The sequence below is a fragment of the Heptranchias perlo genome, chromosome 28 (genome assembly GCF_035084215.1).
Source record: "Heptranchias perlo isolate sHepPer1 chromosome 28, sHepPer1.hap1, whole genome shotgun sequence".
In the NCBI taxonomy this organism is placed as follows: Eukaryota; Metazoa; Chordata; class Chondrichthyes; order Hexanchiformes; family Hexanchidae; genus Heptranchias; species Heptranchias perlo.
The window spans coordinates 8187025-8210384 of record NC_090352.1 but is presented as its reverse complement, the minus strand read 5'-3'; the positions used below and the strand labels follow the sequence as shown (position 1 = coordinate 8210384).

At 43.3% G+C, this 23360-nt stretch overlaps 1 protein-coding gene and 1 long non-coding RNA gene across 2 annotated transcripts in view; one reads left to right on the top strand and one right to left on the bottom strand.

The window, feature by feature from the left end:
• Nucleotides 1–5959: 5959 nt before the first annotated feature.
• Nucleotides 5960–23079, bottom strand: LOC137344823 (uncharacterized). The gene is made up of 3 exons (XR_010968469.1): nucleotides 23007–23079; nucleotides 6671–6741; nucleotides 5960–6055 (listed from the first exon to the last, which is right to left on the bottom strand). It is a non-coding gene; the product is annotated as an uncharacterized lncRNA (long non-coding RNA).
• The window catches only part of orai2 (ORAI calcium release-activated calcium modulator 2), a 100351-nt gene continuing 86312 nt past the window's right edge, over nucleotides 9322–23360 (top strand). The window contains exon 1 of the mRNA XM_068007999.1: nucleotides 9322–9450. The gene's annotated coding sequence lies outside the window, so the exon portion shown is untranslated. The remainder of the gene's footprint in view (nucleotides 9451–23360) is intronic.

The following is a 23360-nucleotide window of genomic DNA, read 5'->3' as shown; positions in this document are numbered from 1 at the left end:
GCAGGGTGGGGGGCATTAAAATTTTAAAAGTTTGGCGCTGGAACAGATTACGCATTAAGCATTTCACCCGGGCACACTTCAGAAACCTCGAAGTCCTGCCAGCTTTACATTTAAAAGGGCAATTAAGATAGTTGAAGTAGTTAACTGAATTAAATTTTTGTGGATTGAGGCAGACAAACGATTTTAACTCTACCTGAACGTGTCTCCCATGGCCTCTCAAGCACGCCATGGAAACAGAGGCGAGTTGCAGCTGGCAGCTGTTTGGACTTTTAAACCAGTGCTTGACACATTGAAAAGGTGAGTTTTTGCAGTAGGACAATCAGTTCTCGCAGACAAACTTTTGGCTAAGAGTTCTTTGTGTTTAATCTGGTTCACAATCAGAATTCTTGCACTCACACATATTTACCTACATCTTGGACCCCCTCAAACAGACACCAACAGGATGGGGGACACAATGGATTTATTCAGCAGTACATCTGAGGAGGAGGCACATCAGCATCCACGGCAGGCACGGCGTGCAGTTCTGGGACTTGAGTCTCCACAAGACAGAGGTGTGCCACAAGGACCTGCAGAAGAGCAGAGAGGGGACCAATGGAGGGGCCGACGTCGCAGGAGACACTACCCACGTGAGAGGGTCTACAGGCAGAGACTGAGCTTCCTGGACACCTCTGAGGAGCAGTGCCTACGAAGGATCAGATTGAGTCGCCAGGTGGTCGCAGACATCTGCAGGCTCCTTCATGCAGAGCTGCTCCCAGCTGGGCCTGGTGGCCACGACTTGACCGTCATAGTTAAAGTCACCGCTGCCCTCAATTTCTTCGCCTCCGGATCCTTCCAATGTGCCACCGGTGACATCACCAGGATCTCTCCGTCGTCTGCACATAGAATCATAGAAAGGTTACAGCACGGAAGGAGGTCATTCGGTCCATCAAGGCCGCGCCAGCTCTATGCAATAGCAATCCAGCTAGTCCCACTCCCCCACTCCATCCCCATATCCCCACAAATGATCACAAAATCTAGGCTAATACACCAGTCCAGTACTGAGGGAGTGCTGCACTGTAGGAGGTGCTGTCTTTTAAACCGAGGCCCTGTCCGCCCTCTCAGGCGGATGTAAAAGATCCCATGGCACTATTTCGAAGAGCAGGGGAGTTCTTCACTGTGTCCTGGCCAATATTTATCCCTCAACCAGCATCGCTATATCGGGTCATTTACCTCATTGCTGTTGTGGGATCTTGCTGTGCACAAATTGGCTGCCATGTTTCCTACATTACAACAGTGACTACACTTCAAAATGATTTCATCGGTTATCAAGCGCTTTAGGACATCCTGAGGCCGTGAAAGGCGCTATATAAATGCAAGTCTTCCTTTAATTTCTTTATTAACCCACTGGCTGCTGAAATGCTTTCCCAATTTCCATCTGTGTTTACAGGGCTTTGTTTTCATGAAAAGTATTTATGTGAGACTTTAAACTATCCTTTCTGTTGAATATTTATAAGTAGGGAGTTTTGGCTTGCAAACTTTTTGTTGATAAAAATAGTGATGTCATTGGGGAGCACGATCACAAAAAGGAAATGGAAATTTCTCCAAAATTGCGTTCTGCCTCATTTATATTACAAGTAATTAGAAACAGCAGAAGTACAAGTCATGGGAAATATGACCAACAGTACAATTATAGGATAATAGTTAAACAAACAAGAGGATTACAGGATAATAGGCAAGGCTGGAATTCAAGGCAGGGTAATAGCCAAGACAGCTTTACAGACAAGCAAATCGAAAACAGTTTCTAAATGTCAGAAGAATTCTTGAAATTGAATCATTGTTTACTTTTGTGGTCATCATGGTAAGGGATGTCGTTGCTGGGATATGGAAGACTTTAAGACCATTTGCAGTCATTGAAGATTCCAAATAGGGCTACAGGGTAAGATTCGTTCTTCAAAAAAAAAATCATACTGCAATTGAAATCAGTTTCATTAAGAAAGCAAGGAAATATATTAGTTTATGACTGAATTTAAATCCTAGAGCTGCTTCTCATTCTAACCCACTCACCTCAGTTGAGGGTGTTTGATAAATTCCTGGAAGAACCACCTATTGGAGTGTTTGGTGGAGGGGAACGAAGAGAGAGGAAGCAATGGACTACAGCCAACTCCTCTCCTGAAGTTGCCCTTCTACTGGTGAGTGACAAAGCAGGACTGGGAGTGAAGACGGAAATAAACTCTTCCAACAGGAGGGGAATGCGGAGACACGGGGGAACATACAAGCTTTTTGGTTCGTTTAGGTAAACTGAATTACAAGTTAATGCCTTCCTAAAATGTTTATTCATATCTTGATATAGATGCGTGCCAATGAAACAGATCATATAACAAAACAGTCAGGAACCTGCTACACTTGGGACGCACAGCTCCAAGAGGAGTGCATAATTAGAAGGAATTAATTAGAAGGTTGTATTCTCCAAACAGATTCTGTCATACTAACCCCAGGCAGGAGCACTTAAAGAGCCTGATAGTCCTATTAGTAGCTTATCAAATATATTATGATATTAGTAGGGTATGTACTAGAGGCTGGTGACAGTCTCATCATCACACTCGTCAATGCTTGTGTATCTATCTTCCCTCTGTTTTCAAACACATGTTCCTCACTGAAATTACAATAGGCTTTGTTCCATTCTCCCTTTTTCAGCATCAAATGATTTGGCAACTCTCTCATTCTACTGAGCAGGAAGATTGCCAGTAAATAATTACTCCGGAAGAAATGCCTGCTCCAGGTTGACATCAAGGCTCTTCAGTATTGTGCATTTTTGATTTCTTTTTCAAGTGTGTGGGATTGGTGAGGGTTACAGGATCTGAGGCAGCTGAAGTCCTTCCTGGAAAGCTGTTTCTCAGATTCTAGTGTTTATTATTAGCTCACTCTTTGAATTAATATCAGACCAACACAGGAGTCTGCCTCAAGGCCTACTCTCAAGTTTCCTTACATCACTGTTAACATAATGTACACGTTGAGAGTTAGGAGACCTAAGTTCAGACTTCAAACCCAACCAAATAAGGGTCTGCTTCGATGACTTTCAAACCCAATTGTTGGCGCATTGAATGCCCCCTCAATAAGAAATTCTTATGAGATTTTTGTGTTCTTCAAAGAGATCTGACAATTAACAGGACTCTCTGTGAAGCTGCACTTCATACTTGCATTGTATTTATTAAGTGAGGAAGTGGTTTGAAGAACTCTCTTCAACTCAAAATTGAGACCAGGCCAAACACTGGAATTGATTATTAGGGATAAAGTTGAGGATTGCTTGGATGATAATGACCTAGTAATCTGTAGCCAACAAGGATTCAGAAGAAGATCTTGCCTGACCAACCTCCTTGACTTTTTTTCTGATAAAGTGGGCTATGGAAACCTTATGACATGGTTTATCTAGACTTCCACAAAGCAATGGGGAAAGCAAGAGAAAACTGGGAATGAATAGGAAATTGAATAAAGGGTGGGAAACAGCAGGTATTTGTTAAGGGAGTGATGTTAGGGTAGGGAGGGAACGTGTTGAGTATGGTGCCACAGTGATCAGTGTTGGGACTTCTATAGTTTCTAATTTACATCGATTCAGAAGCTGAGTGCAAACTGATCAAATTTTCAGATGCTACCAAACTGAAGGGGAAGTTGAACCTGAAGAGGCAGCTCAGGAACTACAAAATGAGTGGACACAATATTTAAGAGGGGAAACAGTGGCAGATGGAATTTAAAATGGACCAGTGTAACATACTGTCCATAGAAAGGAAAAATAGGTGACACGAGTACTCCATGAATGGTGCCAAATAGTTACAGGTGACGGTGAAAGAGATCTAGTGTTACCAGCAGATGCAGCAACCAAGTCAGCAAAGAGGAAGTCGTATGCTGAACTACATAATCAAAACAGAGTGTACGAGCGGAGCATGTCATGCTCAAACTATACAGTCAGACCACATCTGGAGTACTCTGTCCAGTTCTAGTGACGGAGACACAATGGAAACATTCAAGCTCTGAAGTCAGTGCCGAGAATAAGCACAAAACTGATCCCTGGGGATCAATTGTATCTCTTCCCGTTGGGCGGAAAGGAAGATGGGGCCAGGTGTAAAACAGGCAGCTAATTCGCTGCCGCCCATTTCCCACCGGGCAAGAACAGTTAAAATATTCCACCCCCGCCCCTTGTGTCAGAACTATAGAGGGTAGAGCTATGAAGAAAGACTGGGGAAATTTGGATTTGCCATCTTTGAAAGGAGACAATTAAACACCGATAATATAGAAGTCGACAAGATAGTAACTAGAACAGTAAAGGTAAACCTGGAACGCTGCCTCAAACTAAACTGTGAGAGTAGAATTGGTTGGTTGGTTGGTTGGTTGGTAGGTGGGTGGGTGGGTGGGTGGGGAGGGGGGAGGGGGAGTACAGGTTCACAGAAGTGCAAAACCAATGTATGACGATCATCAGGAACAAAGAGTGATCAACACATGGAATGCAGGTTGGGTAACAGGGGCAAAAACCTTGGAATCATTTAAGAAATGGTTGGATGCTGTGATTGTGGATTTAAGGTCTTTCTGGATGGATGAGCTGGGGTGGACATTGCATTCCTCCCCTGTATTTATTCTTGTGATTTTGTGAATGGTAAGTACCGCTTCATGATTACATAAGGGGAGAAAACAATACAGAATGAATAGTGACACCGCTGTGTCAGCCAATAAGTTGGAGGTGGGGCGGGACTTGTGGTTTTAATTTACTCATGAACTACAGCAAACAGAGTCTATTTATTCATGAACTACAGCAAACAGAGTCTATTTATTCATGAACTACAGCAAACAGAGTCTATTTATTCATGAACTACAGCAAACAGAGTCTATTTATTCATGAACTACAGCAAACAGAGTCTATTTATTCATGAACTACAGCAAACAGAGTCTATTTATTCATGAACTACAACATACAGAGTCTATTTACTCATGAACTACAACATAAAGTCTACTTACTCATGAACTACAACATACAGAGTCCATTTACTCATGAACTACAACATACAGAGTCCACTTACTCATGAACTACAACATACAGAGTCTATTTACTCATGAACTACAACATACAGAGTCTACTTACTCATGAACTACAACATAGAGTCCACTTACTCATGAACTACAACATAGAGTCTATTTACTCATGAACTACAACATACAGAGTCTATTTATTCATGAACTACAACATACAGAGTCTATTTATTCATGAACTACAACATACAGAGTCTACTTACTCATGAACTACAGAGTCCACTTACTCATGAACTACAACATACAGAGTCTACTTACTCATGAACTACAACATAGAGTCTACTTACTCATGAACTACAGAGTCTACTTACTCATGAACTACAACATAGAGTCTACTTACTCATGAACTACAACATCCAGAGTCTATTTACTCATGATCTACAACATACAGAGTCTATTTATTCATGAACTACAACATACAGAGTCTATTTATTCATGAACTACAACATAGAGTCTACTTACTCATGAACTACAACATACAGAGTCCATTTACTCATGAACTACAAGTCAATTTATTCATGAACTACAGCAAACAGAGTTTATTTACTCGTGAACTACAACATACAGAGTCTACTTACTCATGAACTACAACATACAGAGTCTACTTACTCATGAACTACAACATACAGAGTCTACGTACTCATGAACTACAACATACAGAGTCTACTTACTCATGAACTACAACATACAGAGTCTACTTACTCATGAACTATAGCAGAGTCTATTTACTTAGCAAACAGAGTCTCCACAACAAAGTCTATTTACTCATGAACTATAGAAAACAGTCTGACCGAACTCCTGACTGAAACTACAGCAACAGTCTCTCGAGTACAGCAGGATTATTTCTCCAGCAAATGCAGTGAGTGGAGGATAGTTACATAATGCAAATTATGTGTGTAAAATCAATCCCAATCACTTACAGCAGTGCGGTCTCCAGGCGTGATTGACAGGGGATTTACCCAATCAACTCCATTCTGGCCAGGAATTGTGGTATCACTATCTGCAGCCAAAACAATAAACACGTGTTTTGAAAAAAGCGCCTTGGGACATTTTTCTACATTAAAGGTGCTACATGCAAGTTGTTGTTATAACATATAACTTACAGCACATGTGAGCACATCCTCACATCAAGATATTACTCAGCACTGCAGTGACCTTTGTCCTGCATATACCAAGATCAGTGTATATCCCAGGTGCAGTGTTTGATTCTGTGCAGGTGTATAGAATACACTTGCCCAGATAACATGGTGATGTTCAAGTTAATGATCACTTGTTGTACCTCCTTAGTATTTGAAAGAAGGTCTGATGGTGAAATTTCCCCATTCAATCCTATCACATATGGCTCTCCCATCAGTTCAGCAGCTTAAAACAGCAGGTGGCTGAGCTATATAGATCAAGAAGGGCCCATGTTCAATCACTGGTCTATGCTGAGGGAGGTGGATCGCAGGGTCAATGATAGGGGTGCTACAATTGACAGGGTTGGGAAGGGGAATTTGTTTCTGGTCACCTTTATGACCCCTGTGTGTGTGGATGCCAAGTGAGGATAGAATTGAGCTTGACTGTGAGCCCCTCCATGGTGGAATAGCCCGCTGACACTCAGCGTCAAGTCTCTCACCTGAAAAATGGTCACTTGGACTAGGTACCATTGGATGACCAGTCCTCGTGGAACTGCGGCTGAGCAAGTATCTTCAGGAAAAGGGGAGAGAAAATTAGTGGGAAAAAAATTCTGTTATATTCATATTAGGGTAAAATTTACAGAATAATGGATATCCAGGTGTTACAGGCTTTAATCTAATCTCGGGGTTCAGATGGTTTATATATATATATATATATATATAGATTAATGGATACCCAAGAGAAAGTTCAAAAGTAAAATACTGCGGATGCTGGAAATCTGAAATAAAAACAGAAAATGCTGGAGAGGCTCAGCAGGTCAGACAGCATCTGTGGAGAAAGGAACAGAGTTTCAGGTCAGAACTGGAAGTCTTCGACCTGAAACGTTAACTCTGTTTCTTTCTCCACAGATGCTGCCTGACTTGCTGAGCTTCTCCAGCATTTTCTGTTTGTATCCCGAGAGAGAGAGAGAGAGAGAGTTACAGACTTTAATCTACTCGAGAGGTTCAGATGGTTTATACGTATAGAACAATGAATACCCAGGATTGAGTTACAGACTTTAATCTAATCAAAGAGTTTGACTGGTTTCTATGTAGAATAATGGATACCTGGGATTCTGATGAAATTGTAAACAGAGGGGAAGATGCTGGATTGGCTTCAACTCCAAAATGAGATTAGTCATCACTGTTGAAACACAGCAGGAGAAAAAAATTGTCTAATATTAACCACTAAAGACAGAGTGTTTTACCATCCTGCCCTTTTTAAAATATCAACAGTTAAAATGAACCACAATTAACTTCAATGTCCTGTTTTCTTTATGCTCTCTGGCTGTTCATTATTTGAATATTACCCTTTAAATATTAAATGCTGGTGTAACCTTGCTCCGAGGCATTGCCAAGCTCAGCTGTGTGAGCAGCCTGCATTATCGTCGGCAGAGGAAACAGTTATTAACCCCCAGCTGGGGTATTGCAATGCTCCTGCTATTTTAATTCAGCTCCTTCACACTTTCAGACACCAGTCATTCATTGAAGTCTGTTTCCTGGATGATATTGTCAGTAATCACAGTTTAACTAAAGGTTAGTCAGAGATAGAAGAAGCATGTCAGAGTTATTGATAAGCTTTATAAGCTGTCTGATTATAAAAAGAGGGGGCTGACTGAGACTCATTTAAATATATGGGATAACTCTCCCGATGGGTAGATGCATTGTCTGATGGGGTACCATCTCACAGATGGAGAAGGTCCCAGGCTCAATCTCCAGTATGTGATGCATTAGCTAGTCTCAGCTGTTGATTGGTAAGGGTGCACAACCTGGTCTCAAGGCTCCAGGCTGAACATGGGGCGGGGGATGGAGAAGCAGTAAGGGTTCTCATTCCTGGTCGCTGTCCAGTGACCTCTACTTTAAAGTGTTTATACATGGAGGACATGTGGAGGCTTGGCTGTGATATTCCCCAGGCCACATAGCCCGCTGACACTCAAGTCACGATTTTAACCCTAACGTGCCCTGTGGCAAGGGCACGTTAGGGTTGCACGCCCGAATTTTACACCCTGCCTGATTTTACTCCCCATTAACTTCAATGGAGGTTAAATTGGGCAGGGTGTAAAACATTGACTCTACTGTTCTTTCCACAGATGCTGCCTGCCTTGCTGAGTGTTTCCAGTATTTTCTGCTTTTGTTTCAGATTTCCAGCATCTGTAGTTTTTTGCTTTTTGTTTATCTAAGGAAGGATATACTTGCCTTAGAGGTGGTGCAATGAAGGTTCACTAGATTAATTCCTGGGATGAGAGGGTTGTCCTATGAGGAGAGATTGAGTAGAATCATTCTACACTCTCTGGAGTTTAGAAGAATGAGAGGTGATCTCATTGAAACATATAAGATTCTGAGGGGGCTTAACATGGTAGATGCTGAGAGGTTGTTTCCCCTGGCTGGAGAGTCTAGAACTAGAAGGCATAGTCAATAAGGAGTCAGCCATTCAGGACTGAGATGAGGAGGAATTTCTTCACTCAGAGGGTTGTGAATCTTTGGAATTCTCTACTCCAGAGGGCTGTGGATACTGAGTCGTTGATTATATTCAAGGCTGAGATCGATAGATTTTTGGACTCTTGGGGAATCAAGGGATATGGGGATTGGGCGGGAAAGTGGAGTTGAGATCGAAGCTCAGCCATGATCTTATTGAACGGCGGAACAGAAATAGAAGCAGGGACCACGGCCTACTCCTATTTCTTATGTTCTTACGTTCTACACTAGTACATACCAGTGTGCACCAGGATATACCAGTGTGCACCAATATATACCATTGTGCACCACAGTGGACTCATTTTATAGTTTCAACACAGGCAGAACTAAGAGTAGTGTACCTTATATCATGATTGTTTATTATACTTTTTCCCTAGTAACCCCTATTCAAATTGGATTCATTTTGCGATTATTAATTCAAAACTACTTGAGTCCTAGTTGAAAATTCCTCCTTCCCCTGGAAACCATTATAATGTGACACTTGTCAAACATTCCAGAATTGGCTGTTTTCAAGGAAGTTAATATTTCTATCCAAAGTTCCCAATGGGGCCTTGAAACAACATCTAAGCTTCCTCTTCCACATGCTGGAACTGTGTCAGGATTCTCAGAATTCCTTTCTCGCCTAGTGTTATATTCCCTCACTGGGAGTTGCTCTCCCACGTACTTGGTTCACTTCCTGCTGGGAATGGTTCAACCACAACTCTGCTGAAGCAGCAGGAATTCCAGAAGTGTTAACACAGCACGTGCTGTGACGATCACTTTAAAGGTAAGGAGGCCTCTTCTTTTAGATATGATTCAGCGTATCATTTTCGCTCCGATAAGTTGACAGTGATCCCACGCAGACGCCATGGGCAGCAACATTTTCCAAGACCTTCCCGGGGAATCGCATTGCGATCCGCTGCCTGTGATACTTAAATCAAAATGTTAACTGTGAGCCCCGGCACTGACTCTTGCCCCGGCGTCCGCTCTTGTCATGTCCCTTCTTCTGTGACAATTTGGCCAGAAGCCATGAGCCACGGCTACAGACAATGGCCTCTGCCATCTGCTCAGAAGATTAAGTAGACAAGGCACAGACACAGGGCACAGATGCTGGTATTTGCAGGTTGAATTCATAGCCAGCAGTCAGTCAGCAGCCAGCTCTCTCTCCAAAAAGCTGCGTTGTCAACGGTCATGGGAACTGCCAGGAAAACTGCTGGAAGCAACTGTAATGATACTGCAGACATCAAATAAGACAATGGAAGCGTAGCCTGTTGTGTTAGACCAGCCCATCCTCAGTAGGTACACAGCTGGGTACAGGTGTCAGCCTTGGCTCAGTGGTAGCACTCGCACCTCTGAGTCAGAAGATCGTGGGTTCAAGTCCCACTCCAGTAACTTGAGCACATAATCCAGGCTGACACTCCAGTGCAGTACTGAGGGAGTGCTGCACTGTCGGAGGTTCCGTCTTTCGGATGAGACGTTAAACTGAGGCCCCGTCTGCCCTCTCAGTTGGATGTTAAAGATCCCATGGCACTAATTGAAGAAGAGCAGGGGAGTTCTCCCCAGTGTCCTGGCCAATATTTATCCCTCAAGCAATGCCTAAAGACAGATTATCTGGACATTATCATATTTCTATTTGTGGGACGTTGCAAATTGGCAGCCACTTTTCCTACATTACAACAGTGACTTTACCCCTGTACCTCAGACGTACTTAATTGGTTGCAAAGCGCTTTGGGATGTCCTGAGGTTCTATATTAAGGTGCTATACTAATGCAAGTTTTTTCTTTATTTTACGGGACAAAATCCAGAAATGCCACAGACTAAGCCCTTTGGATGAATAATTCTTACACCCCAAACATTAAGTGGATTTTTCAAGCTTCCCTGACGACTACGTTGCTAATTGCACTGCCCTCTGTGATCTTGTGCTGAGTTAGCTGACCTCAGTAGCCTCATCATCCCCAAGGTGGGGAGGGAAAAATACATCAGCCAGCATTCCTGCTTACTGCGCAGTGACCTCTGCTGCAAAATGCATGTGTGTGGATGCCAGATAAGGAAACAGTGAAGCTTACCGCTAATGGCCCATGGCCAAAATAGCCTGACAGCGCTGAGTGTCTAGGCTTCCACATGGAGAATGGTCACTTGGACAAGGCATGCAACTGTACCCTAACATGAGGCAGCACTTTCAGTAGAGGAGGGGTCAGAAACTAGAGGGGAAAAAAGCCATTTCAGTATGGCGTGATGGGATCCCCAACATGCTGATCCACGGAGAGGTGGGGCATGGGCTTGTGGCAGTGACTCCCACCTGATCCGTCACTGTTCTCAGCTAGGCTGGGAGGGGTTGGTCAAAGGATTGGGAGCAGTTTAGAATTCAGCAAAAAAGCACCAAGAGATTGATTAATAGGGGAAAAATAGAGAATGAGAGTAAACTTGCAAGGAACATTAAAGCGGACTGTAAAAGTTTCTACAAGTATATAAAAAGAAAAAGATTAGTGAAGACAAATGTAGGTCCCTTACAGTCAGAAATGGGAGAATTTATAATGGGGAACAAGGAAATGGCAGTGCAATTAAACAAATACTTTGGTTCTGTCTTCACAGAAGAGGACACAAATAACTTTCCAGAAATGCTAGGGAACCAAGGGATTAGTGAGAAGGAGGAATTAAAGGAAATTAGTATCAGTAAAAAAAAGTGCTGGAGAAATTAATGGGACTGAAAGCCGATAAATCCCTAGGGCCTGATAATCTGCATCCCAGAGTACTAAAAAAGGTAGCCATGGAAATAATGGATGCATTGGCTGTCATCTTCCAGAATGCTATAGATTATGGAACAGTTCTGTAGATTGGAGGGTGGCAAATATAACCCCACTATTTAAAAAAGGAGGGAGAGAGAAAACAGGGAACTACAGACCGGTTAACCTAACATCAGTAGTAGGGAAAATGCTAGCGTCTATAATAAAGGATGTGATAACAGGACTCTTAGAAAATATCAACGGGATTAGACAAAGTCAACATGGATTTATGAAAGGGAAATTATGTTTGACAAACCTACTGGAGTTTTTTGAGAATGTAACTGGTAGAATAGATAAGGGAGAACCAGTGGATGTGGTTTATTTGGATTTTCAGAAGGCCTTTGATAAAGTCCCACATAAGAGGTTAGTGTGCAAAATTAAAGCACATGGGATTGGGGATAATATACTGGTATGGATTGAAAATTGGTTAACAGACAGGAAACAAAGAGTAGGAACAAATGGGTCTTTTTTGAGGTGGCAGGCGGTGACTAGTGGGGTACCGCTTGGGCCCCAGCTATTCACAATATTTATCAATGATTTGGATGAGGGAACCAAATGTAATATTTCCAAGTTTGCTGAGGATACAAAACTGGGTGGGTTTGTGATTTGTGAGGAGGATGCGAAGAAGCTTCAAGGCGATTGGGACAAGTTGAGTGAGTGGGCAAATAAATGTCAGATGCAGTATAAGGTGGATAAATGTGAAGTTATCCACTTCGGAAGGAAAAACAGAAAGGCAGAGTATTATTTAAATGGTGAGAGATTGGGAAATGTTGACGTACAAAGGGACCTGGGTGGCCTTGTACACCAGTCACTGAAAGCAAACATGCAGGTGCAGCAAGCACTATGGAAGGCAAATGGTATGTTGGCCTTCATTGCAAGAGGATTTGAGTACAGGAGCAAGGATGTCTTACTGCAGTTATACAGGGCCATGGTGAGACCACACCTGGAGTATTGTGTGCAGTTTTGATCTCATTACCTAAGAAAGGATATACTTGCCATAGAGGGAGTGCAGCGAAGGTTCACCAGACTGATTCCTGGGATGACTGTTGTATGATGAGAGATTGGATCGACTCGGCCTGTATTCACTAGAGTTTAAAAGAATGAGAGAGGATCTCATTGAAACATATAAAATTCTGACAGGGCTAGACAGACTGGATGCAGGGAGGATGTTTCTCCTGGCTGGGGGGTCCAGAACGAGAGGTCACAGTCTCAGGATACAGGGTAGGACATTTAGGACTGAGACGAAGAGAAATGTCTTCACTCAGAGGATGGTGAACCTGTGGAATTCTCTACCACAGAAGGCTGTGGAGGCCAAGTCACTGAGTATATTTAAGAAGGGGCTAGCTGGATTTCTAGACGCAAAAGGCATCAAGAGGTATGGGGAGAGAGCGAGAATATGGTATTGAGATAGAGGATCAGCCATGATCATATTGAATGGCGGAGCAGGCTCGAAGGGCTGAATGGCCTACTCCTGTTCCTATTTTCTATGTTTCTATGCATGCCACAGCTAAGGGAAGAAAAAAATCAGAGGAAGATCCACACAGGCAGCCAATGTGCGGCTCTTAAGGTCCGATTACAGCACCACATTGGCATAGGATTGTGTGCTCAGCCATTCTGATGCATGTGAAGACCACACAGAGAGTAGCGGAGAAATCAAAAATATATTTTAAAGTAAGTAAATAAATACATTTAAAAGCACTTTCATTTTCATTTTTAACCATGTGGGATTATGTTGCTCAAACACATCCAAGTGTGTTTCCAGCACTGGGATATCTGTGGCCAGGAGCAGTATTGCCCACTTTTGTGATTTAATTGACGATTTATTGGTTCTCTGCTATCAATTTAATGTGTACAAGTCACGGAGACAGAAAAATTCTCTCCCTTCTAACCCAATGATTAATATGCCGTGGCTCAGTGGTAGCACTCTCAGAATGTCATCGGTTCAAGCCCCACTCCAGAGACTTGAGCACAGAATCCAAGCTGACACGTCAGTGCAGTACTGAAGGAGTGCTGCACTGTCGGAGGTGCCATCTTTTTGGTGAGACGTTAAACCGAAGCCCCGTCTGCCCTCTCAGGTGGACATAAAAGATCCCATGACACTATTCGAAGAGCAAAGGAGTTCTCCTCAGTGTTCTGGACAATATTTATCCCTCAACCAACATCACTAAAACAAATGATCTGGTCATTATCTCATTGCTGTTTGTGGGACCTTGCTGTGCGCAAATTGGCTGCCGCGTTTCCTACATTACAACAGTGATTACACTTCAAAAGTACTTTGTTGGCTGTAAAGCGCTTTGTGACATCCTGAGGTCATGAAAGGCGCTATATAAATGTAAGTTAAACTCATCCCGTTTGTGCATATAAATTTATCATAGATTTAAATATAATAAAGACCTCATTATAAAGGTTGTAGAGCATTAATTTAATGACGTGGGGTTACACAGTTCTATCATAGCACAACACTGTCCCATGAACCATGCTCAAAATGTGGCCCACATTGCCCTTTTTACTGATAAAAAAGTGACTTCCCTTAGCTGCGGACAGTACTGTATATCCCAAAGGACAAAAACAACCTAATCAGTCGGCTAAACTAAAACAATGAGGGATCCCCTCCTTCAGCCCTTCACCTCCATACTGATAGCTACAGGACTTTTCTCCTCCTCCATCACTCACTTGCTGTCATTCTCAAATTTCCTGCAAAGAATGAAGAAACCTAATACGAGCTCCCATTCGTCATGGCAACAGCGTGAACCCAATCTGACATATGCATGTTTTGCAAGCCTCTGTGGAGAGCTGCATTCATAATCCCTCCCAGATCTCTGACCGGCGTTTGCGATTCCTGTCCAGATATCGGATAAAGTGAAGCCTTTGGAACAATGGAATTTCAGGTACGCAAATAATGGAAATTTGATTAGGTTTCTAGTGGAAAAGTGAAGCAAAGATAACCTCAAGTTCATTCTCGGATATATAAGTGGCTGCCGATGTAAGTAGGGCAGCTGTACTTTAGTTCATTCAAGAGTGCCCTTACTTTCAGAGTACTGGCCCAATTCGTGAACATAATGAAGATGAGCTTTTTGCATAATATAAGAAAGCATGGAATAAGAAGAGGGCACACATTCTCATCCTTTCCACATATCTTGTACAATGTCCAAGAGTGTCCAAGTTGGTAAAGTAAATAAATTAGGAGAGAGAAATAAGAAATGTGTGAGAAAAACAACATTAGAGCAGAAGGGCAGGTTGGGGTGTGTGGCCCAAATAGGCGTTCTTTATACAAACACACAGAGTATAGGGAACAAATTGAATGAATTGCAGGCGCAAGTTCAACTTAGAGGGTACGACATGGTGGCCATTACTGAAACATGGCTGCAAGACGGTCAGGACTGGGAACTGAATATACCAGGTTATAAGGTCAACAGGAAGGATAGGGAAACTGGTAGAGGGGAAGGAGTAGCCTTAGTGATTAAGGATGAAATTACTTTAATGATAAGAGAGGATGTTTGAAGAGGTAAGCAGGCAGTGGTGACTTTATGGGTAGAATAAGAAATAGAAAAGGATTTAAGATTGTAGTGGAAGTTGTGTATAGGCCTCCTGGTAGCAGCTGTAAAGTGACAAAATGTATAAATGCAGAGATTGGACAAGCATGTAGCAAAGGCAGAGTGGTTTTAATGGGGGATTTTAACTTTCATATTGATTGGGATAAGCAGACGAGTTCATGTCAGAAAGATAGCAAATTTCTTGAGTGTGTTCAGGTCAGCTTTCTGCAACAATATGACCTAGAATCAACAAGGGGGCAGGCCATATTAGATTTAATAATGAGTAATGAGCCAGTTTTAGTTAACAGCCTAACTGTGCGTGAATATTAATCTAACAGTGATTATATTATGATCGAGTTCAACGTTGTGTTTGAAAGAGAGAAACCTGTATCAGCTACTAAGATTCTAAATTTAGGTAAGGCGGACTTCAACAGGATGAGACAGAGACTGTCCACAGTAAACTGGGTAAATTTGTAAATGGGTAAAATGACAGAAGATCAGTGGGAGGTGTTCAAAAAAGAAATTAATGTGATACAGAACCAGTTTATACCCCTAAGGGGGCAAGAGCTCTAATTGCCAAACAAAAAACAGCCATGGATGACAAAAGAAGTAAGGGACAACATAAAACTAAAAGAAAAAGCATACAACAATTTAAAAAATAGCAGAGATCCTGGTGACTGGGAGAGAAACAAAGGACAGCAAAGGGTGACAAAACAGATAGTAAGAGCTGCAAAAAGGGAATATGAAAAGAAACTTGCAGGGGATATCAAAATCAACACAAAAAAAATTTACAATTATATTAGGAAAAAGAGGGTGGTCAAGAGCAATGTGGGCTCCTTAAAAACTGATAATGGTGATATTGGGGATGAAAATAAGGAAATGGTGGACATGTTAAATAATTACTTTGCATCAGCATTTACAGCAAAGGAAGCATGCCGGACACCCCAGGGAAACTAATTTTGAATCAGGGACGGGGACTCACCATAATTAACGTAAACAAATTAACAGTAATGAAGAAAATAATGGGAATAAAGAGTGTCAAATCCCCAGGACCAGATGGTTTCCATCCCAGGGTTTTAAAGGAAGTAGGTGAGAACATTGCAGATGCCCTAACTATAATCTTCCAAAGTTCTCTTGATTCTGGAACCATTCCTTTAGATTGGAAAATTGCACGTCACTCTGCTATTTAAGAAAGGTGAGAGAGGGAAACCAGGGAATTATAGACCAGTTAGCCTAGCATCTGTTGTCAGAAAATTACTAGAGTCTATAATTAAGGATAGAGTGACTGAACATTTTCAGCTGATCAGAGAGAGCCAGCATGGATTTGTAAAGGGAAGGTCATGCCTGATGAACCTGATTGAATTTTTTGAAGAGGTGACTGAAGTAGTGGACGGGGGAATGTCTATGGATGTTGTTTATATGGACTTGCAGAAGACATTCGATAAAGTCCCTCATAAGAGACTGTTAGCTAAAGTTGAAGCTCATGGAATTAAGGGCAAATTATTGACCTGGTTAGGAAATTGGCTGAGCGGCAGGAGACAGAGAGTAAGGATAATGGGCAGGTACTTAAATTGGCAGGATATGACTAGTGATGTCCCACAGGGATCTGTGTTGGGGCCTCAACTATTCATTGTATTTATTAATGACTTAGATGACGGGATCATGACGCAAAGATAGGCAGCATTGTAAGCAGTGTAGGCAGAAGCAAACGAATTTCAATGTAGGCAAGTGTGAAGTCATCCACTTTGGTCCTAAAAAGGATAGATCAGAGTACTTTCTAAATGGTGAAAAGCACAAAAGAGTGGAGGTCCAAAGATGCTTAGGGGTCCATGTACATAGATCATTAAAATGTCATGGACAGGTTCAGAAAATAATCAAAAAGGCTAATGGAATGCTGGCCTTTATATCTAGAGAGAAACTATTTCCGCTGGTTGGGGAATCTAGAACTAGGGGACATAGCCTAAAAATTAGAGCCAGGACTTTCAGGAGTGAAGTTAGGAAACGCTTCTACACGCAAAGGGTGGTAGAAGTTTGGAACTCTCTTCTGCAAATAGCAGTTGATGCTAGCTCAGTTGTTAATTTTAAATCTGAGATTGATAGATTTTTGTTAACCAAAGGTATTAAGGGATATGGGGCTAAGGCGGGTATATGGAGTTAGGTCACAGATCAGCCATGATCTCATTGAATGGCAGAACAGGCTCGAGGGGCTAAATGGCCTACTCCTGTTCCTATGTTCCTGCAGCCTGTGGGCCACATGCACCCCATGAACCCTTGCATTTTGAATTTCGAGGGCCTGGAGTTCTGCAAAGCACTGTTGCCTCATTAGTTGATAAATCCTAAATCAGAATGTTGATATAACAGATTGATGTTCTGATTTAGAGAACACTGCTTGCTTGGCTTTGGTGGTATGTACCTATGTGACCCACAAATATCAGTCCATTGCTTTTGAACTGTATTTGCACTTATTTTGCTTCCTTGTTAAGGGGACTTTCTATTGGCCATGACCCGAGTGTTTCATGTCCTCTGCCCCTATGTTAAAATGCAGTTCTTGTGAAATTCTTTTGTAAAAAAAATCATATCCATTCTCTTCTTCCATTTTCTTTGGAATATCTCTTTCTTCCATTCTCTCCATTAGTCCGTGTGCTGTGTTGTCCCCAGCCAGTCAGTTTCACACACACTATGCTGGAAAAAGAATTTACACCGAAATATATAATGCAGTGGGAATTGGATGGTGCAGCTGGTTAGATACTGGGTTCAAATCCAGCCTAGACTGATGGGATGGCTGGCTGTAAAGGTTCCAAGTGCCAAGTTGTTCTAATGCAGTTATGTCTCTGGCAACTATCCCACAATGTGGAACATTGCCCAGGTCTGTACTAACTGTAAAAATACAGTGACTCTAACCCAGCCAATTACTGCCCTATCAGCCTCCTCCCAGTCATCAACAAAGCATCTTTTCATCAATCATTGACACTCAGTTTGGGTTCCAGGCATCATCACAGCTAGAGGATAGGTGAGAGTAGCCTGGCTCAACAGTAAAGCAGCATTTGACTAAGTTTGGCACCAAGGAGCGCTCGCAAAACTGAGGTCAATAAGGGTCAAAGGGAAATCCCTCCAGTGTCTGGTTGTCAGAGGCCCGTGGACATTACTGTAGGAGTTCTTCAGGGCCGCTTCAGCTGCGTCATCAATGATTTTCCTCCCATCAAAAGGTCAGGAGTGGGGCGTTTGCTGATTATTCAACAATGTTCAGCTCCATTCACAACTCCTTTGATAGTGAAACAGCCCATAACAGCCTACAGCAGGATTTGACCAAATCCAGATTTGGGCTGACAAGTGGGAAATAATATTTGCCCAGCACTGCCTTCAACGTCTTGGGGTTCATCAATGACCATTAGTTTAACTGGATGAGCCATATCAATACCATGGCAGAGGCTTGATACTCTGCAACAAGTGGCTCATCTCCTGACCCCTCAAAGCCTCTCCACCATCAATGAGGCTCGAGTCAGTGTATTGGAATACACAATACTCACCTGGATGAGTTCAACCACAACATCAGACAAGAAACTATCTAGGAGAGTGCAATCAATTTCATCAGAACCCTTGCCACTGGACTCAACATCCACCATCCCCCCCTCCACCATCTGCACACCGTGGCTGCAGTTTGTACTATCGACAGGATGCACGCCACCGACTCACCAAGCTAACCTCCCAATGCCGTGAGCTCTACCACCGACCAGGGCGAGAGCAGCAATGTAGTGGGAACTGCATCTCCTCCGGGTTCTCCTCTTGGTCACACGCCTTCTGACTTGAACATATATTGTCATACCTTCATCATCACTGGGTCAAAAAGGGAGCACAGTCACCACAAGGACTGCAGCGGTTCAAGAAGAAGTCCCAACAACTCCTTCTCAGGGAAACTAGAGATGCGCCATAATACAACCGTAACTGTGCCACCCACATCCTGATAACAAGAAAGACTCAATCCAGTTCCTGGTGGGCATGGGCCTCGGACACAACACTGCTCCTGATTCAGCACCAATCTGCAACGTTACTCAGACAGGCAACGTTACTCAGACAGGCAACGTTACTCAGACAGGCAACGTTACTCAGACAGGCAACGTTACTCAGACAGGCAACGTTACTCAGACAGGCAATGTTACTCAGACAGGCGTGACACTTTACAGAAAGGGAAATTTGACATCAGAAAACTTGGTGCTAATGGAAAACATTTTAATGTGAGTTCGTATTTAATGGGACCCCGTGGAGGAAAAATGATCTCTCACCAGCTGGTTAGGCCCAGCTTTCATGTTTGGAACAGGAACCCCGTGGTGTCAGGAGTAACATTCTTGTAATGCACTAATGTGAAGCAAGGCTGGCATTCCGCAATGCCTTGAGGACTATTTGGTATTATTTTTCATAAAGGAGCCGTGGTAAGATTTATCCAGCTGTTCCAGGGAGACCTTTTGCTTCAGTTATGTTTTGTGTATGTTTGGCTTTTTGTTGCTCTCAATCTTGACTATCAAAATTGAGGCCTTGTTGCAGGCTGAGCTTCCATCTGGGTCACCTGGAATTTTTCAATTGTTGGGTCACTTTTAAGGAAAGAATGAACCTGTGTTTATATATCACATTATCGCATCCTCAGGATGTCCTAAAGCACTTCACAACCAATTAATTACTTTTAGAAAGGCAGAGTAGTTACTGTTGTTTTGTAGGCAAATTCAGCAGCCAATTTGTGCACAGCAAGGGCCCACAAATAGTCTAGTTAATCTGTTGGTTTTTTTTTGGTGGTGTTGGTTGAGGGAGGAATGTTGGCCAGGTCATCGGGAGAACTCCCCTACTCTTTTTCACACAGTGCCGTGGGATCTTTTGCATCCATCTGAGAGGGCAGACGGGGCCTCGGTTTAAGGTCTCATCTGAAAGACGGCACCTCCGACATTGCAGCACTCCCTCAGTTCTGCACTGAAGCATCAGCCTAAATTTAACATCTCACCTGGCGGGAATGACGAGGAGGCTGGCGGGCGGCAGCAGACCCACGGGATCGATCCCCGGCATAAGATAAGTGTTGGGGGGGGGGCGGGCGGTGGAGGGGGGGTCCTCAGGCGATCACAAATGGGGGAGGGAGGCCCAATGTTTTCTTGTGGAGCCTGGAGGTACACTCCTGCTTCTGGGCCTTACTTACCGGGGCCTCTGCTGGCCCCGATCCTGCCTCTTGCCGGCTTTCGCTGGCAGCTCCAACACTGGGCGCCACTGCCGTGATCGGCAGTTAAAATCACGTGGGGGTCCGAATGATGTTAGCGAACTTTAAATAGCGACGAGCCCCTCCCCCGCCGCCAGCCTGCGGGGACACCTTCACCGCGGCTGGAATTGGGAGAGATAAAATGGCAGTGGGAGAGCGGCCGACCGCCATTTTAACCGTTCCTGCCGGGCGGGCAGAGTTAAAATTGGGCCCGTCATCTCGTTCACTGTTCCCAGCCAGGGAAGGGCAGCATGTTTTATATCTGTCGGAGGAACCCTTTCAGGACACACGAACCTATTAAAAACACATTTTCTGTTTGAATCAGCCACTGATGCCTGTGCCACAATCTGTGCAGCGGACCGTCACACGTGGGAAATCGTACTGAATTATTCGGCAGGAACGTCCCTCTATAAACCCGGCCCTTGCTGTGAAGTGAATGGTTTGCTGGGAAGTTATAGCTGATGTTTAGGTGAAAGAACAGAGCTATCAGTGTTAGAGCGAGTTTCAGAATTGGCTCCCTTTTTAAAAATGATGTGAAGACACAGTCTGGATGGAGTGTATTACAAGGCTTCATCACGTCAAAGGGTTGAGATAGTGTCACTGCCTTGTAATACACTCCAAAGTTGTTCATTCTGTGCAGAAATATAACAGTTATCCTGTTTTCCATTTTGACCGACAAAGACAGTGACAGCGGTTGGCTCCTATGCAAAGGCCAGCTCCTGAATCATGGCCAGGAATACAATAGGGCCTTTCTCAGGATGGGGGTGGGAAAATCAGCAACGGGGGGGGGGGGGGGGGGGGGGAGAGGCACCAGTAGGGTGGGTGGGACTGGGTTGTGGCAGGAGGGAGTGGCAGGTGGGAAAGGCCAGAGAGGAGAACTGGGGAGAGGCAGCAGGAGGCGAGCTGCCCCATTATCAGAGGCCTCAGGAGGATGTTACTGTGAAGAATGGCACCGCCTAGCCTGGCGATGCAAATCGGGAGAGCTGGAGTCAGTCAGGCGGGAAGAATGAGCCATTCAGAATTAAGTATACCAATAGGCCCTGAAATTCCCCTCACACAGGACTGTAAGAGAGAGGGACTTGGGGCAGGACCCAGTTACATTGGGTCTCCAGGCTCTTTTGTGATATTACCAGGGGCGGGTGTTTCTTGCAGCCGCCTCTTCTCAGCAGAACATAAGTGAAAGAGGTGGGATGATATCATCTGCCAAAAATCCCACCGGTCCCCTCTCAGCTGCATGAAGTCAGGATCAGGTGTGAAATACCAGTTGCCCAACAGAAATCACTTCAAAACGTACAAAATCTGAACTACTAGTAATTAAATATGTGGCAGGATAAGGAGCCGCCAATGGCTGCAGGCTATACTTGGGGAGGGAATTGTGGGGAAAATGTGGCCCTGAGTAGCTCCCTTCCCATCCCCCCCCCCATCACTCATGCCTCCCCTCAAACCCTTGCCCATAATCTTCCATCCAATCTCCCCCACTCCCATTCGCTTCCCCCGCCCCCCCAGGGGTGGGTGCCAAGAGGTCAGTGTCCCCTCACCTTCAACGTCTTTCCCTCCTACCCTACCTTCCTATTTTTTTGCCTCAGAGGCTTCGTTTGCTTTCAAAATTCAACTTGTTTCTTTAAAAAAAATTCAAATTAAAAAGAGGAATAAAAATTCACTCACACACACACTCTCTCCCTCCCTCCCCCATCTCACAGGTGTGAGTCATTAGCTTTGACCTTTTCTAACTGTAAGATGAAGATAATTAGCTGGAGACAAAATTCAACTGATTTCTTTTTCAAAATTGAAATAATATTAAATGAAGAAAGCACTCTCTATCATCAATCTCTCCTCTCTTTCTCTTACATCAAAACTATAGCACAGAAACAGGCCATTCGGCCCAACTGGTCTATGCCGGCATTTATGCTCCACAGGAGGCTCCTCCCTCCCTACTTCATCTAACCCTATCAGCATATCCTTCTATTCCTTTCTCCCTCATGTGCTTATCTAACTTCCCTTTAAATGCATCTATGCTATTTATTCTCAACTACTCCCAGTGGTAGCACATTCCACATTCTTACCACTCTTTGGGTAAAGAAGTTTCTCCGGAATTCCCTACTGGATTTATTAGCGACCATTTTACATTTATGATCTCTAATTTTGGACTCCCCCGCAAGTGGAAACATTTTCTCTACATCTACCCTATCAAACTCTTTTATTATCTTAAAGGCCTCTATCAGGTCACCCCTCAGCCTTCTCTTTTTGAGAGAAGAGCCCCAGCCTGTTCAGCCTTTCCTGATAAGTGTATCCTCTCAGTTCTGGTAGCATCCTTGTGAATCTTTTTTGCACCTTCTCCAATGCCTCTATATCCTTTCTATAATATGGAGACCAGAACTGTGCACAGTATTCCAAGTGTGGCCTAACCAAGGTTCCACACAAGCTTAACATAACTTCTCTGTTTTTCAATTCTATCCCTCTAGAAATGAGCCCCGGTGCCTGGTTTGCCTTTTTTATGTCCTTATTAACCGGCATCGCTACTTTTAGTGATTTCTGTATCTGTGCCCCGAGATCCCTTTGCCCCTCTACCCCATTTATACTCTTATTATCCAAGCAGTATGTGACCTCCTTATTCTTCCTACCAAAATGCACCAGCTCACACTTATCTTATATTGAAATTCATTTGCCAATTACACACCCATTCTGCTAGTTTATTAACGTCCTCTTGCATTAACTACACCTTTGTATTAACTACACCCCCCCAATCACTTTCTAAACTTTACTGAATACAAAACAGAGGCTATCTAAATTTTACCTCAGTTAAACTTTTGAAATTCGTCCTCTTGTTTTTCAAAATTATTTGAAGAAAAGCTGCTGGGCAGAAAGTGCTAGAAGGTAATGGTACTGATGCATCCTGGGAAATTAAGTACACTGCACATGCTCAGACCGCACAATCCAAATTCAGCTCAGAGTCACAGCCTCTGGGGAAAAAAATCAAGTCCAAGCCCAGACTTTTTGGAGAGGCTGAGGCTTTCAGGTAAAAACCTTAATGATGACATTAAAAGACACAATGCACAGTTCAACGGATATATTTAATCATGTTATTGTGAACTATGTAGTTTTTATTTTTTTGCATTTTGTTTAAACCTTTATTTTAGATATTAGAAAT